Source organism: Humulus lupulus, chromosome 9 (genome assembly GCF_963169125.1).
Source record: "Humulus lupulus chromosome 9, drHumLupu1.1, whole genome shotgun sequence".
In the NCBI taxonomy this organism is placed as follows: domain Eukaryota; kingdom Viridiplantae; phylum Streptophyta; class Magnoliopsida; order Rosales; family Cannabaceae; genus Humulus; species Humulus lupulus.
Window position 1 is genome coordinate 34,478,049 of NC_084801.1, and position 18,214 is coordinate 34,496,262.

Consider the following 18,214-nt stretch of genomic DNA (forward strand, 5'->3'; position numbering starts at 1 on the left):
TTCAATATGTTGGGCTCAGCCCTGCACACAAGCTCTATGGAAACAGGGGTTTTCTTACCTGAGTTCCGAGCTTCCTGAGCACCGATGCCCCAAGCACAGTCCGCTAACGTGAGCCTCGCCGAAATCCTAGTCACAACACATAACAATATCTGACCATCAAATTCTAACCCAACAAATAACCTCAAACCATAACCCTAACCTCCGGGACCTTGAATTCTATCAATTCAAATGATAAGATCCATCCCGAGCCTTACCCTTTAAGTTCCCAAGTCAAAAATATCATTAAAATCCTCACTGACACTAAGGGTCGCGGCCCCTCCCACTAGAGTCGCGGCTAGCCTCAAAACAGAGGCTAGCTCTCCACTGACCACCACGCAGGCCGCGGCGCGCCCTGCAAGCGTCGCGGCGCGCTTAAATTCCCTCAGCCTCCCATGGCTGCGCGCGCATGCGGGCCGCGGCGCTATACAATGAACCCAAATTTTCCCATCAGTTTTTCATCCTTTCTTCAAGCCAATTCCCACCAAAGCTAAGCCAATAATCCCAGATAATAATACCTTCATTTCAGCTCAATATTAACACCAAAACCCAACAGAATTCTACTCCAAAATACAACTAGAACACCCAAAAACAGCCTAAATTCTATCCACATGCAAAGCTTAAAACTTGGCTAAAACTTGCACATAACTTCCATGGAAAACTTACCTCTTGCTGAATTCAAACCCCTGATGTTGAACCTTAATCCACAAGCTTTAAGCTTCTAAGTTAACACAACTGAATCCCCTTGCTTATGCTAGCTTGCACCAAGAATTTCCTATGAGTTTCCTCTTGAGTTTTACCTTAGAGAGTGTAAGAGAAAGGAAAGAAAAAGCTAACTTCAGTTCTAGGAAAGTATGGGTCGGTTTCTCAAGGTTTCTAGACAATTTCCTTTTTTTTTTTTTTATATAACTTAAGTCTAAAGGTTACCTCAAGGCTCGGGGTGCCAAAACGTCCCCGAGGGCAAAAATGGTAAATTCCCCAAGTATTCCCGCCTAGGTATTCTATCCTCAAATATATCTCCAAATATTTATTTCTATGTCCCGATAATCTCATAACTCAACTAATACACGAATTACCCCTCGACTCGCCCCGAGTCCAAATCTCAACCCCGTTGTGACTCTCTGGCTAACCGCTCCCCATGACTGTCTCGGATCGTGCTGTACAGACATATCACACATATACAACATATATTCCATTTATCACATTTATGCCCCCAATATCCAGACAGGGCCCACATGCACATTTAACTCATTTAAACATGCATCATAATCATATATACACATAAATTCACATATAGGAAAATTAAACCACTTATTGCCCTCCAGGCACACTAATCAAGGCCCTAAGCCCGATTAGCAAATTCGGGTCGTTACATGAAGCGCTGTGGACCTGTGATTATCGATGAGACTAACAGTCAAGTATTTTAGTTTCTTATTTTCATGTTTTAATGTTGTTGTTTTTTTCTTAGTAGGTTGTTTAGTTAACAAATTATTATATGCTTAGTAACTGGTTTCTATATTTTTGTTTATTGTGGCTTATTTATATCTCTTTTGGTTCTAGGTAACTAGTTACTTTAACATTATTCATATTTTAAATGTGTTGTTTATTTGTTAAGGTAACCGGTTACTTTGGTAAGTAATTGGTTCCTTTTTTAGAGTGTCTTTTTTTAATGATTCTAAGTGATCATTTATTTGTGATTTTGTTTCTTTGTATAGGTTGTAACGTAGTTTGTTAAGTCTACAAATAATTGGTTTCCGTAGTTGTGTATGCTTTTCTCATGTGTTGTGTAATTTTATAGGTAACTGGTTACTTTTGGTATGTAATTGGTTTCTTTTGTGAGTTTTTGTTTACAACGATTGTAAGTAATCATTTTTAAGTTTGATTTTTAGGTGTTGCTGTTTTATAGTTGTTTTTTTTTTTTTTTTGCCTTGTATAGGTTGTAATGTAGCTTGATAAGTCTACATATAATTGGCTACCCTAGCAGTGTATGCATTTTCATGTGTTGTTTAATGTTCAAGGTAACTGGTTACTTTTTGGATGTAATTGGTTTTTTTTTTGTTTGTTTGTGATTGTCTGTTTCTAATTCTGCTATATAATCATTTTTATTTGTGATTTTTGAGTGTTCTTGGTTTAATTTTGAATTTTTTTTGTATTGTATATGTTGTAATGTAACTAGTTAACTTTTAAAGTAACTGGTTTCCTTAGATGTGTATGGTTTTTTAATGTTGTAGTTATTATTTATTTTAATTTTTCTTTTTGTGGTAATTGTGTTCTATTTTATTCAGGTTGTGCAATATATGATCAAACTAGAGTTTCGGTTTAGAAGTAAGGTTCAACAATGGAATAAACAAGAGGTTATAGCTTATTTGAAAAAAGTATTCACCAAGAAGCAGAAGGCTATGTTTAGAAGAACTCGTTTTGGTAATTTTTTGGATTTTCCAAGTACTGCATGGCAAGCACAACTTGTACATATTTTAATGAGGGAAGTTCATCAGGAAAAAGAAGAATTTGAGTTTTGGTTTAAGCTTGGTGATAAGGTAGTGAGGTTTTCTATTAGTGACTTTGGAGTAATTACTGGGCTAGATTGTGCTGGTAGTGTTGATTTAAGTATGTTTCCTGATGGTAAAAAAGGTCATAGGAAAGATTTTTTCCCTGGTGTTAAAGCGAATGAAAAAGTTAGCAAAAATGAAGTTAGTAATCTTTTTAATTCAGAGAATTTTATTGCTATGGAGGATGACCTTGTTGTGAAGTTGGGGATTGTTCACTTTTTGGCTGGTTTTTTGTTTGGGACCCAGAGACAAAGGTAGACAACAAGTTTTTTGATATGGTTGATTGTGAGCCTTCCATGTTGAAAAAGTTTGCATTTGGCAAACTTTTGTGGCAAAGAACTAGGTGTTATATGCGCTCATCTTTAAAAGAGAGGAATGTTCTTTATATGAAGATTCCTAGAAAAGCAGATGAGTCTCTTGATAATTGGAGTTACAAGTGTTTTGGTTTTCCTCTTGCATTTCTTATATGAATTTACGAGACACTTCCAATTTGTTCATCGTTTTTATGTTGGAGGATTGTGTAACGCCCTGGATAGCCAAGACCGTTACACTGTGTGTTTATAAAGTGCCAGACTTGCTAATCAAGTCATTTAAATAAAATCGTGTCATTGAAACTATAAAGGAACTAGGGTTAAAAGCGTTTTGGTCTCAGAAGCTACATTTTCATTGAGAAACATTGTTTATTTACACGGGATCCCGAAAATATCAATTTAAAGGCCATTTACAAAAGTTACAAGGTTCAAATACATTAACCAGCCTTACTAAGGCAAAATGAGCAGTTAGGTAATTCCCTGTCCTGACTCACTCCTCGACTGTGGTGATCGAACAGCTGGCTATGTACATTTCACCTCGGAGCTCTCCACCTCAGGCTTGGTCCAGCTTGCCCTTGCCTTTACCTGCACCACGTAGCACCCGAGAGCCAAGGCCCAGCAAGAAAACACAGTGACAACAGAGCATGAACAATTAGCAGACAAGTCAACATCTCACATAAACTCAGATATATCATCAGTCAGTATAAACAAGTATTCCACATACTAGGCATATCAATTCATAATATACACAGTTCACAAATGATAACTAGGGCTAGCGCCCTCGGGCTGCTCCCTCCGTTATCCCATTGTTCTTGGCTACCAATGGCCAATTCGCGCCCTGTGCGCTAAAATCATGTACGGCACTCTTAGACCGCTTTTACATGTCCCATGGCGTAATGCCAACGTTGACACGATATAACTCTCGAGAGCACTTAGTCCCATTACAATCACACAACCGGGTGCAGTTTTCTTACCTTTCAATTTACTAGTTTCCGATGCCACGAAGCCGCGAGCACAGTCCTCTACCCCAAGCCTCTCCAAAGACCTAGTCACAACACAAATGAAGTATCCTTGTCACTAATCAATCCAAAACTACTTCCCGGAACCAATCCCACACTCTCGGAACCCCCAAATCCCTAAAACAATGCACCGAAGGCATCCCCCGAACCCCCGGAGCAAAGGCTCAAAATTGCAAAATCCCATGCTCCGAAATTGGCCTAGCGCCGCGACGCCCAGCAAGTTTGAGACGCGGCGCTCAGCAAGTCAGAGAACTTGCTCTGCCCAGAAACAGCCTCGCGCCGCGGCGCTCCTTCGCGAGCCCAAAAATCTGGGTTTTTCCTTGCGTTTCTCCCGAACCCAAATCACTCCAAACCATCCCAAATTCATACCTAAGCCCCAAAACCAACTCAAAACCCCAAATAGACCATTCAACAACCTATAAACATAATAATCTAGCTCAATTACACAACCACCCACAGAATTCACACTTAAATTTCAGATTCAAACCCTTGAACCAAAGCTTGAGAAGAAGTGCAAACCAGACCTTTAAATTCTTAAACCATAACAGCTACGAAAATTAAACATGATACACTCTTACCTTAGTCAAGAACCCAGCTTGAATTCTTTCCAACTCCAGCTTCAAATCACCTTCCCTTTTGATTATTCCAACTCTGAATTCATGCAAAACCAGCCACTAACTAGCTTCAATTCATGCTTATCCTCTAAAAACCAGACTTGAAACTTAAACAAATCATAGATAGACCCTTACCTCTGAGTAACCTTGGCCTAGGCTTAGCTTAATTTCCTTGAATCATCAAAATTCTCTTCTTAGGTCTCCCAACTTCAGCTTCCCTCTTCTTCTCTTTTCTTCTATATTTTCCTCCAATTTCAGCATAAATCAACTTCCTAAGTGTTATACGTGACTAACTTTTCCTCTCAGCTGAAGCTCATCTATTCACTGCCAAAAGACCACTTTATCCCTCCACAAATATCCCTTTCTAACTAAACCTCAAGGGCACACTTGTCCTTTTACCAACATTACAATTCTACCACTGTTCCAACAAAATCTGTTACTCTCTATGGTTACTAACAGTTACGCAGGTTACCAAATCACCAGTTACCACTATCTAGCTTCCTAGGACCGTCTCGGCACGTGCATCACATTGATACCACCACACCCACACGGTACAAATCACATAGCATAATTATCACATAACATAATACACATAGTCATAAATAACATGCTTTAAATCATAGTCATGCATCTTAATCATTAAAATCACACATAATCTCCATTATGCCCTCCAGGCACACTAATCAAGGCCCTTAAGCCTTATTAGTGAATTTGGGTCGTTACAGATTGGTTCTTCATTTCCAAGGATATTGAATTAGCATAACAAGGATAGTGTGAATCATCAATAAGTTCTTGAGAAAGTCTTTATAGATGAGAAGGTAATTTTTTCCTCTTTTGTTTTGTGTTGTATTTTTGTATCTGTTATATTTGTAAGTAACTGGTTACTTGTAATTTTATAGTTTTTTTTTAATTTCATATTTAATTATTGAAGCATGTTGTTGTTATTTATGTTCTTTTTATTTGATTTTCTTTGTTTTTTTTTAATTTAATGCAGTGTGATGTCAATATTGTCATTCCTAATGCGGAGGAAAAGAAATTGGATATTTTGAAAAATTTATCATTTGAAAGTGTATTCTGCCCAACACCACCACTTATAGATGAGGACATTCCACTATCGGAGATTCCTTTGTTAAGGCCTGGACTTTTGCTGCCAAAGAAGCGTTTGGAGGTTTTTTTTTCTTTTTCTTTTCATGTTTTAATTTTTTTAAAAGACTTTGTATATGTGATTCTATTTTACTGTTTTTGTCTTCTTTTTTACTTATATGTAGGATCATTATAATAAGGGGTTCCAAGATCAAACCAAGGAGTTACATGTAAAACTGACTAAAGTCCAAGCTTCCCAAAAGTTGATTCTTGGTGAAGTTGGTTCTTTGAAGAAAAGTTTTGAAGCTAATTTTGCTATAGTGATCGGTTTTGCTTGTAGAAATTAAGTCTGTTGTGTCTATCAAAACTGATGGTGGAAATTTAGATTCTCAAAATCAAATGGACTTTGACCATGTTTCTGAGGTAAGCAGTTTCTTGTGTAATTTTCTTTTCGTATAATTTATGTTGTCTGTCTTGTTTAAATATTTTCTTTTCTTTTCGTCACGACAGCTGAAGGAGTATGAGCAACGGTATCCTACCCATGATTTGGAGTTAGCAGCGGTGGTATTCGCACTGAAGGTTCGGCGACATTATTTATACGGGGACAAGTGCGAGATATACACCGATCATAAGAGTTTGAAGTACTTCTTCACGCAGAAGGATCTGAACATGAGGCAGAGATGTTGGTTGGAGTTGGTAAAGGACTATGACCGTGACATTCTTTACCACCCAGGGAAAGCCAACGTCATGGCGGATGCATTGAGCCGGAGAGCCTCAGGGCAGTTATTTACTTCCACTCAGATTTTGAGGGAGTTGGTTGATGAGATGACCAGGGCGAGAATAGAACTGGTGGTGGGCTGGTTGGCCAACATTACTTTGCAGTTGACCCTACTAGAGCAGGTTAAGGAGGGTCAATTGGTAAATTCACAGTTACAGGAGGTTAGAGAGAATGTCTTGGCGGGGGTAGCTAAGGACTATTCTACTTCTGAGGCTAGTCTGCTATGGTATCAGGGGGCGGATTTGTGTTCCAGCTGATGTCGGGATCAGATGAGAGATATTAGATGAATCGCATACTACGCCGTACTCACTTCATTCGGGTAGCACGGAGATGTATCAAGATCTACGGACATTGTATTGGTGGCCTGGGTTGAAGAAGGATGTGGTGGAGTACGTGGCCAGATGTTTGACCTATCAGCAGGTGAAAGCTGAGCATCAGCGACCAGCAGGGTTGCTTCAGCCTTTCGGTATTCCCGAGTGGAAATGGGAGGATATTACGATGGATTTTTTGGGAGGATTACCCAGGACAGTGGGGCTTCATGACTCGGTGTGGGTGATAGTGGACAAATACACCAAGTCAGCTCATTTTCTTTCAGTGAAGACAACTTATACGGTGGATCAGTATGCAGAGTTGTACGTGAAGGGGATCGTACGTCTTCACGGGGTTCCTAAGTCTATAGTATCAGACCGGGATCCTATCTTTACCTCTAAGTTTTGGGGTAGTTTGCAGAAGGCTATGGGGACTCAGTTGAAGTTTAGTACGACCTTTCATCCTCAAACTGATGGACAGTCTGAGAGGACGATTCAAGTGTTGGAGGATATGCTTAGGGCATGCGTGATTGATTTTGAGGGATCTTGGAGTAAGTACCTCCCGTTGATTGAATTTTCATACAACAACAGTTATCAATCAACGATTGGAGTGGCTTCGTATGAGATGTTATATGGAAGGAGATGTTGATCGCCCATTCATTAGGATGAGATGGGTGAGAGGAAGTATTTGGGACCGAACATGGTTCAGAAGACTAATGAAGCTATCGAGAAAATCTGAGCTAGGATGCATGTTTCACAAAGCTGACAGAAAAGCTACGCTGACCCTAAGCGTAGGGATGTGGAGTTCTAGGTTGGGGACCACGTGTTTCTGCGAGTTTCACCACTGCGAGAGGTGAGAAGATTTGGGAAGAAGGGCAAGTTGAGCCCTCAGTTTATTGGACCTTTCGAGATCCTGGAAATGATCGGACAAGTGGCTTATAGGTTAGCTTTGCCACCGTCATTGTCAGGGGTTCATGACGTATTTCATGTTTCTATGCTTGAGAAGTACGTTTCAGACACGACACATGTATTGAAGTATGTGTTAGGAAAAAATAGATTGCCATAATGGAAATAGGTAAGAATATTACAACTCTAGGCAATATATTACAAATAAATATAGATTTATTAAATAAGGTTACAACTCAATGACTGAAAGTACAGATAAATATAGAGAAAGAAGAAGAAGAGAATTGAAATAGAAAATACAACTTTTGACAAAAAGATACAAATAAACTTGAGGTAGTAGAAAGAAAGATGTAGATGAGATTACAACTCTTAAGCAAAGATACAAGTATATATAACAAGAATGATAAGAAGAAAAAACAATAGAAGAAAATAAGAACAAGAACAAAATAATAAGAGACTCTCACTCACACAACCAAAGTGAAGAGTGTTGGGGATCACCAACTTGAACAAGGTTTGAAACCTTTGTCCAAGAACTTATTTCCCCCTAACTCAAGCACTAAGGGATCTCTCTCAAATATTGGAAATGCTTTATGGAATTATCAAGCCTCAGGGTGTTTCTAGCCAAGTGCTCTAATGGATAAAAATGTTGTGTCTTTCAAGTGAGCTATAGGCTCCTATTTATAGAGTTTATAGTCACCTTTTGAATTTCAAATTCCAACAACCCCCATGGATGTTACCAATGTTTAATTGGATTAATATGGAATTAAAAATGAGAATTGAGAGTTATTTGGGTTTTTTGAGCCGTTCAACAAAGATTGAAAAAACTGAAGAAAAAAAATGGTCAGTTTTGGCCTGTGGCCACTCTCTGTCCCACTAGCCGCGGCCACTTACCATTTTCAGCACTTAAAAATGTGTTGTTTTTCTAAACGGTTCCAAACCGTCCCAAATGATTTTGTAACTCCCAAAACACATTATTGAGGTTAAAATCATATCTCTAACAACCATTTCACATATGGCTTTATGGAATTCATCTCAATATTGTGTAACACCAAATTTACACAATAAAGGGTAATATTTGGAAGTTACAAATTTGTAACACCAAATATGTTACATTATTTGGATATATCTCATATATCTAAATATTGTAACTCTCTATTATATGTTACAATATGTGACACTCTTTGTCACATTTATTTAATCTAAAACATTATATTATAATATAATATAATATTACATTATATTATAAAATAATATAACATTCCCCCGCTAGATTAAATAGTTATCTATTGTAACATTTATTTAATCAATCATTATAATTTAAAATATAACATATCCCCCACTGGATTAAATAAGAACTCTCTCTTATAGGAGTCATTGCATTAGTGCATAAAGCAAAGTGTTTTTCAACTTGAACTTTACTATAGTGTAATTATCACAAAATTTGGTTGCACTAGGCATTGAACCATCTTTTGATGATAACAAATCAGTGATAACACACACACATTTGCGATGTTCACTTGAGACCTCTATGTCTTGTTAGAAAAATATATTTTGCCTCAATGGAAATTGATAATAATATTACAACTCTATGCAATATATTACAAATAAATAATGATTGATTGAATAAGATTACAACTCTATAACTGAAAATATAAATAAACTAAAGAACAAGAAGAAGAGAGGAAGAATAGAATGGTGAAAATACAACTCAAAGCAAAATGTTACAAGTAAAGTAAAATGTTTGAAATAAGGAAAAGAAGATTACAACTCAAAACAAGAAATACAAATAAACAAAAGAGAAGAATATGAAGATGAAGAGAAATAGAATAGAAAGAAAGAACAAACAAACTAAATAGAAGCAACTCTCACTCACACTACCAAAGTGAAGAGTGTTGGGGATCACCAACTTGAACAAGGTTTGAAACCTTTGTCCAAAAACTTATTTCCCCCTAACTCAAGCACTAAGGGATCTCTCACAGATTATAGGAAATTCTTTCTGGAATTATCAAGCCTCAAGGTGTTTCTAGCCAAGTACTCTAATGGATAGAAATGTTGTGTCTTACAAGTGAGCATTAGGCTCCTATTTATAGAGTTTTGAGACACCCTTTGAATTTCAAATTCCACCAACCCCCATGGCTGTTACCAATGATTAATTGGATGTTTTATGGAATTAAAATAGAGATTTGGGAGTTACTTGGCTATTGGAAACGTTCAAAATAGGATAAAAACCGAATTTGTATGAAGTTGTCAGCCACTAGGGCCGCGACGCTTGTTTCAAGCGCCGCGACCCTTGGTCATTTTCAGCAACCAATTTTTTTAGTTTTTTTCAAAACGTTCCAATTTATTCCCACTTGATTTTGTAACTTCCATACACAATATGGGAGTTAAAATCACATCTCTATCAGCCATTTCTCATATGGCTTTAAGAAATTCATCTCAATATTGTGTAACATCAAATCTACACAATAATGGGTGATATTTAGGAGTTACAAATTTGTGATGAATTTGTAACACCAAATATGTTACATGTTTGGATATTTCACATATATCCAAATAATGTAACTCTCTATTATATGTTACAATATGTGACACTCTATGTCACATTTATTTAATCTAAAACATTATATTATAAAATAATATAATATTACATTATATTATAAAATAATATAACATTCCCCCACTAGATTAAATAGTCATCTATTGTAATACTTATTTAATCAATCATTATATTTAAAAATATAACATATCCCCCACTTGATTAAATAAGAACTCTCTCTTATTGGAGTCATTGCATTGATGCATAAAGTAAAGTGTTTTTCAACTTGAACTTTACTATAGTGTAATTATCACAAAATTTGTCGAAAAATTTGGTTGCACTAGGCATTGAACCATCTTTTCATGATGACAAATCAGTGATAATACACACACCTTTGCGATGTTCACTTAAGACCTCTATGTCACGCTTTGCACCGTTAATGGCCATGTACACTTTCCATTCATGGAAGTTCTTGAGAATACTCCCAATTCTCATGAGAGGCGGCACCACCCCTAGGTCCATATAGGTAGAATTCTTACAGTATTTTGTTATAAAAAAATACTTGTCTTCACAAGACTGAATTCTATTAAAAAAAAACCTTTCGATTTTAACCCTCAACTTGGTAACTCACAAGTACTCAACATCTCAGATGGGACTTGTTTTGAGTACAACTAATATTCACTTGATTGACTTGTTATTACCTATTGAACCTAACACTAGTTGAATAACTAGTGTTAAGATAGGTTACCATCAATCGTGAATCTCTTTAGGGATTTTAAGTCCCATCCATCGAGATGATGCAGCCACTAAATCCCTCGTTAGTGGCTTAGTGAAAGGATCTGCTAGATTTTCACTTGTTCTCACATAGGATATTGAGATGACTCCTCTTTGAATCAATTCTCTTACATATCCATGTCTTAGACTAATGTGTCTAGACTTCCCATTATACACTCCGTTGTATGCTCTAGCCAATATCGCTTGGCTATCACAATGTATCGATATAGTAGATACATTATCTTTGATTAGGGGAATCTCTATCAACAGATCCCTTAACCATTCGGCCTCTTTGCCGGTAGCAGCTAGAGTTATGAACTCTGCTTCCATAGTGGAATGAGATATACAGGTTTGTTTCTTGGAACCCCAAGAAATTGCACCTCCACCAAGTGTAAATACCCAACCAGTTGTGGACAAGTTGTCCCCAAGATTGGATATCCAACTTGAATATGTATATCCTTCTAATATCGAAGGAAATTTGGAGTAGTGAAGGCTTAGTCCTTTGGTTTTCTTGAGATAACCTAGGACTCTTCCAATTGCCTTCCAGTGATCCACACTTGGATTACTTGTAAACCTACTAAGTTTACTTACCGCAAATGCTATATTAGGTCTAGTACACTGGGCAGCGTACATTAGACTCCCTATAGCACTAGCATACTCCAAGTGAGCCACCGCTCTTCCTTCATTCTTCTCTAGTTTTACACTATGATCGAATGGAGTATTGGCATCTTTAACCTTGAGATGGTTAAATTTGTTCAATACTTTCTCAACAAAGTGGGCTTGCCCTAACGCAAAACCCCTACTATGTTTCTTTACTTTGATACCGAGCATGGTATCAACTTCTCCAAGATCTTTCATCTTGAAGTTTGATGATAGAAACCTCTTCGTTTCATCTATCCCTTTCATGCTATTACTTAGAATAAGCATGCCATCCACGTATAAGCAAACAATGATCACATATCCCTTACAAGTTTTGGAATACAAACACTTGTCTCCATTGTTATGTCTAAACCCATTAGACATTATGGATTGATCAAATATCTCATGCCATTGGTTAGGAGCTTGTTTCAATCTATATAAGGATTTTACAAGTCTACAAACTTTATGTTCATATTTTGGTAGGAAAAACCCTTCGGGTTGTTCCATATAGACCTCCTCATTGAGGTCACCATTAAGGAATGTCGTTTTGACATCCATTTGATGAACATACAAGTTGTGTATGGAAGCTAAAGCGAACAAAATTCTTATAGAAGTTGTTCTTGTAACAGGCGCATAGGTATCGAAATAATCGATACCCTCTTTTTGCCTAAACCCTTTAGCTACTAATCTAGCATTAAAGGTTTTGATAGTGCCATCAGTATGGTATTTTCTCTAAAATACCCACTTACACCCAATTGGCCTAGACCCCGGTGGGAGGTCTACCAATTCCCAAGTGTTGTTGGAAAGAATTGAATCCATCTCATCATTGATGGCTTCTTTCCAAAATGCACTATCTCTCGATTGCATAGCTTCTCTATAAGTCTTGGGGTCATCCTCAACGAGAAGTACAATAGGAATTTTCCTAATAACTTCATCTCTATTTCCTTCTACCATGTAGAACGAAATTCGTTGAGAATCAATATCATCCACTACTAGACTCTTATGATTTTTAAGCCTTTAACTTCTTCTAGGTTCAAATGGTTGCTTTACATCCTTGTAATACCCTACTGCCTTAGAGCCGTTACTAAGTGAGTTTAAATGTGCAATTAACTCGCTAATCTAGGTTTTAAGACAAAAGTGTAATTAAATCATAATCAGAGTCATAAACTTGAAAATAAACCTTTTATTGAAAAGCTATAAAACATTTAACATTTGGGATCCCAAAAAAACATTGTTTAGAAATATTTACAACTCAAAATTTAGTTAGAGTCGACTAAACGACAAAATTCAGGTTTTGTACAACATCTCTCAAAACACCCCTGGCTGTGGCAGCCAGACAGACTGGACATGTACGCGCCGCTCGTCCCGCTCGCCATACTCAAGGTTGATCGACCCTCCCTTTGCCTTTACCTGCACCATAGAGCACCCGTGAGCCGAAGCCCAGCAAGAAAACTCTCACAAACAAATGATAAACACATATCAACACTTAAGATAAAATCAAGCCAACACCAGGTCATACAGGTACGACCACACCGTCCCAGGCACTTTACCAGGCCCTGGGTTCGCGGACTAAACCGTAAGGATATCCTAGGTATCCCTTGGGGTCTCACCCTGGCAACTCACACTCTACGTGCTAAACGCTGCTCCTGACCCCTTGCCGTTCCCGGCCTTCGCCATTCCCGGCCTTCGCCGTTCCCGACCATCGTCGTTCCATTATTAATACATACACGTTATATACTAAACAGATATTAAAACACACGTAATTCCTGTCAAAGGGCCATGCCCCGCAACACAATCATATAGGATCGAGCCCTGCAACACAATCACATAAGGCTGAGCCCTGCAACAAAATCACATTGGGTCGAGCCCTGCAACACAAGCTCTATGGGAACAGTAGTTTTATTACCAGTGTCTCGAGCTTTCTAGGCACCGATGTCCCGAGCACAGTTCCCTAGTCCGAGCGTCGCCAAAACCCTAGTCACAACGCATTAACAATATTAATCCATCAAGTTCTAATGCATTAGATGGCTTTGAGTCATAATTCTAGTCTCAAGAATCTTGAATTCTATCAATCCGGGTGATAAAATCCATCCCGAGCCTTAACTATTGAATTCCCAAGCCTAAAACTCCTCTAGAACCCAAAAATACATTAAGCGTCGCGGCCCTAGGGACTCATGCCGCGGCCCCCAGCTCAACCCAAGGCCTTGCCTCAAAATGGCCCACACGCGCCGCAGCCTTTCCTAAAGGGCGCCGCGGCGCGCCTCCATTTCCAGGCGCCCCAAGTTCTATGGGGCCACAACTCAGCAAGAACAGCGCCGCGGCCCGACCCCTCGAGCCCAGAAAAACTCACCATTTTCACCTCAAAAACCAATCCAATTATCCTCAGAATCAAGCCAACATTCCAAACTAGTTATCACAAAGATTATACTATTGATTCAACAGCAAAACCCAACAGAAACTCAAGCCAAAACCCTTATAAAAATCAAAGTTGAATCTTCATCCCTCCAACATGCAAAACTCTAATATTCAACCTAAAACCAGTGGCAAATTAACACAACTCAACATATTAAGAAGCTTACCTTGCTGAGTTATGTTTCTGTGTTGATTCTCTAGGTTTCAAGCTTTAATTCCTCAAGACTAGCAGCCCAATTCCTTAGCTTCTAGTTAGTTTCACCAAGATTTCCTTTGATATGCCTTAGAGAGAATTGGTGAGGGAGAAGAGAAGACAACTTCAAGAGAGAGGGAAAGAAAGAGTCGGTTTCTGAGTTTCTAAAGACTTCCTATGCTTTGTTTTATTTAACTTAAGCTTTAAGGTTACCTCAAGGCTCGGGGTACCAAAAACATCCTCGAGGGAAAAATGATAAATTTCCCCAATATTCCCTCCTAGACATTCTAACCTCAAATATATCTCCAAATATTTATTTCCAAAACCCGGAAACCCCATAAGATATCTCATACCCGGTATACCCCTCGACTCGCCCCGAGTCAGATTCTCAACCCCGTTGTGACTTTCTGACTAACGGCTCCCTAGGACTGTCTCAGATCGTGCTACACAGATATATCACAAACATATCACATTTATCACATTCATGCCCTCAACGGGCTTAAATCACAAACATACCCCTAATATCCAAACGGGGCCCACATATTTAATTCAACTAAACATGCATCTCTATCACATATTCACATATTATAACAATAATTTACTTATTGCCCTCAAGGCACGCTAATCAAGGCCCTAAGCCTTATTAGCAAATTTAGGTTGTTACAACTATCCCCTCCATATAGAAATTTCGTCCTCGAAATTACCTGAATAACTCGGGATACTGCTCCCGCATCTCAGATTCCAATTCCCATGTCGCCTCCTCAACCTTGTTGTTCCTCCACAACACTTTCACTAAGGCGATGGTCTTGCTCCGCAAGACTTTATCCTTCCGGTCGAGAATCTGAACTGGTTTCTCCTCATAAGATAAATCTTGATCCAGTTCCAAATTTTCGTAACTCAGAATGTGCATCGAGTCGGACACATACTTCCGGAGCATGGACACGTGAAACACGTCATGGACCCCTGATAAGGCTGGAGGCATTGCCAATCTGTAGGTTACCTCCCCAACCCGTTCCAGAATCGCAAAGGGGCCAACAAACCTAGGGCTCAGCTTGCCCCGAACACCAAACCGTCTCACTCCCTTCAAGGGTGAAACCCTAAGAAACACATGGTCACCAACCTGGAACTCCGCACTCCTGCGTTTCAGGTCTGAATAACTCTTCTGATGACTCTGGGAGGTGAGCATTCGAGCTCTGATCTTCTAAACTGCCTCATTGGTCGTCTGAACCATCTCATGACCTAAATACCTCCTCTCACCTGTCTCATCCCAATGGATAGGTGATCTGCACTTCCTCCCATAAAGCATCTCATACAGAGCCACTCTGATAGTCGCCTGATAGCTGTTGTTGTACGAGAACTCAATCAAAGGAAGATACCTACTCCAAGATCCCCCAAAATCTAGGACACAGGCTCGTAACATATCTTATAGTATCTGAATCGTCCTCTCAGTCTGTCCATTTGTCTGAGGATGATAGGCAGTACTAAACCGTAACTGTGTGCCCATAGCCTTCTGCAGACTTTCCCAGAACTTGGAAGTGAAGGTGGGGTCCCTGTCGGATACTATCGACCTTGGTGCCCCACGCAGTCGAACAATCTCCTTCACATATAGCTCAGTATACTGCTCCACAGTATAAGTCGTCCTAACTGGAGGTGAAGGTGGGGTCCCTATCAGATGTGACTCATGTGTTGAGGTATGAAGATCTGGAGTTACAGACAGATTTGGCTTATGAAGAGCAACCAGTTCAGATCTTGGATCGAAAAGATAAAGTGTTGCGAAATAATACGATTCCTCTTGTTAAAGTGTTGTGGAGGAATAGTAAGGTCGAAGAGGCGACCTGGGAGCTTGAGACAGCGATGCGAGATCAGTATCCCGAGTTGTTCAGGTAAATTTCGAGGACGAAATTCTCATTAGGAGGGGATAGTTGTAACGACCCAAATTCGCTAATAAGGCTTAAGGGCCTTGATTAGTGTGCCTGGAGGGCATAATGGGAATTATGACTGACTTTAATGAGTAAAATGCATGATTATGATTTAAAGCATGTTATATGACTATTTGAATATTCGAGATGCATGACTACGTGTATTAGTATGCATGTAGGCCCTGATTAGGTCAGAAGGGCATAATTGTAATTTTGGCCATTATGGGCATAACTGTATTGATATATGTGATAATTGTTGAGACCACATTATTATGTGGATATATCTGTGATCTATGACTCGAGACGATCCTAGTGAGCAGATTAGCGAAAAAGTTATGGCGGGGATTTATACTCGGCTCGGGGTGAGCCTGGGGTATAAATGGGGATTTAGTGAGTATATTGGAGTCTATTTTAACATCGAGGAATATTATTAGTGATTAATTAGGTATTGGGAAGTAAGCGGGAAAATATTAGAGACACTCGAGGAACTAGCAGGAATTGGGTGAAATGACCAAAATGCCCTTAAGTGGACTAAAGGACTTGGGATTAAAGGGGAGGGTATTGTGATCATTTGGCAGATAGAGATAAGCAAAACTGAGGCTTTATGTTAGTGGAAGTTGTAGAATAATATAGAAGTCTGAGGAAAGAAAGAAAAAGAAAGGGAGGAAAAACAGAGCTGTCTTCTCTAGGGTTGGTTTGTGGTTCTCTCACCATTTTTCTTGGGTTTTCCTGGAGCAAAGCTCGGAGGAGAGCTAGGTTAGCCTGAGCATCAAGGATCCTAAGCTAGACTTGAAGAATTGGCAGGGGTTTAGCAAGAACACACCATCACTTGAGGTAAGACTTTGTAGCATCTTCAGTTTCTGGTTTTAGTTTTTGACCTATGGTGCATAAGCTGGATTTGATGGGAACTTTAGGGAATTCATGCCAAAGGTTGAGGAAGAGCAAGCTAAGGAGGTGTAGAGGTTGTCCAAAAATCGAATTCCCATTAAAGGTATAAATTCTGAGCTCTTAACTTTGATGTTTTGACTGGTTTCTGCTGAGTTTTGAAGTTTAGAGGTGGCTATGGTGAATTTTGAGATTAGGGATGCATGTGCTTGGGTTTTGAGTATTTGGGTGCTTGGGATGAGTGGAGTGTGTTAATAAGCTTGTTTTTGAGTTTGGTGAAGGTTTGGAGAAGTTTTGATTGAGTTTGGCTCGAGGAAATCGCAGAAGAGAAATTGGGAGGTTGGCTGTCTATGACTAGCGCTACAGCGCTAGCCTTTGGGCACTGTAGCGCTAGGCCATGCTTTCTGGGGTATTTTGGTTCTGCTTGTAGCGCTGTAGTGCCCTCCAATGAGCGCTGTAGCGCTACCCTGTCTTCAGAAAGGGATTTTAGGGTTGTTTTCAAGGGTTTTTGACCAAGGGTTTGGGGTTTGGTTCCACCACCTTGTTTGGTGGAACTAGAACTTCCCAGGGGCTCGGGATTGGTCCCGAGGCTAGGTTTTGGACTTGAGGTTTGGTGATGACTTTGACCTATGGTTGTGTTTAGGTGAGCGCTAGGGCTCGAGAGGGATCGTGCTCAAGGAGTCAAGTGATCAAAGCTAGCAAATCGAAAGGTAAGAAAACTGCACCCGGTTATATGTTTGTGATGGGACTAAGTGCTCCCGATATTTTTATTATGTCAATGATGGTATTATGCCATGGGACATGTGATAGCGGCCTAAGGGTGCCGTACACAATATTTGCGCACAGAGCACGGCTTGGCCACTTGTAGCCGATGACAGCTTAATTTTCACTGAGCTCGGTTTAAGCGGGCCACAATCAGTGGGATAACAGAGGGTGCGGCCTGTGGGCACTAACCCTAGTTATCATATGTGATTTGGTGTGAACTGATATGTTTAGTATGCTGAATACTTGACTACTCTGAATATTGACATGATTAAAAATATGTGATGTAATATGAGATATTGAATTGTCTGTTGTTTGCTTATGCTCTGTTGTTGTGTTTTCTTGCTGGGCCTTGGCTCACGGGTGCTACGTGGTGCAGGTAAAGGCAAAAGCAAGTTGGACCAATCCTGAGATGGAGGGCTATGGGATAGAATGTACATAGCCGGCTGTTCGGTCGCCATGGCCGAGGAGTGGATCAGGACAGAGATTG